Source organism: Penaeus monodon, chromosome 32 (assembly GCF_015228065.2).
Source record: "Penaeus monodon isolate SGIC_2016 chromosome 32, NSTDA_Pmon_1, whole genome shotgun sequence".
Lineage (NCBI taxonomy): Eukaryota > Metazoa > Arthropoda > Malacostraca > Decapoda > Penaeidae > Penaeus > Penaeus monodon.
Window position 1 is genome coordinate 24,279,963 of NC_051417.1, and position 384 is coordinate 24,280,346.

General features: G+C 45.3%; 1 protein-coding gene across 1 annotated transcript in view; it reads right to left on the minus strand.

Annotated features, from left to right (window-relative positions):
- The window catches only part of LOC119593736 (probable cation-transporting ATPase 13A3), a gene marked incomplete in the record, with an annotated part of 69,470 nt that overhangs the window by 58,287 nt on the left and 10,799 nt on the right, over window positions 1–384 (minus strand).

The following is a 384-nucleotide window of genomic DNA, read 5'->3' on the forward strand; positions in this document are numbered from 1 at the left end:
CTACCTCGCACGTTTCTTTCTTATTTTGTCTCTATTTTCACACGGTGGCGGCGAGAAGAGTAACGGGAGAAGGCGGAGAGAGAAAAATGAGGAAGCAAAATAAAATTGGATTTGAGGAGCATGTCTCGGGATGTGCCAAGTACAGCATTTATTTTTAGAAGTTATCAAGTCCCCACTCGAACATGTTTCTGGCGCTAATTAAAATGCGATATATTCAAGTTCAGGCGACCCCTAGAACTTAATACAAAGTTGATGTGATCATTTGAATCTATTTCAGCCCCTAATGATTCGACCTCAGCGATAATTCACGAGGCCAGGGAAGGTAAGGAGGGCTGGCTTCCATTTGTGCGCCCTGTCACTCCCGGGACGGTGACGTTCTGCGTT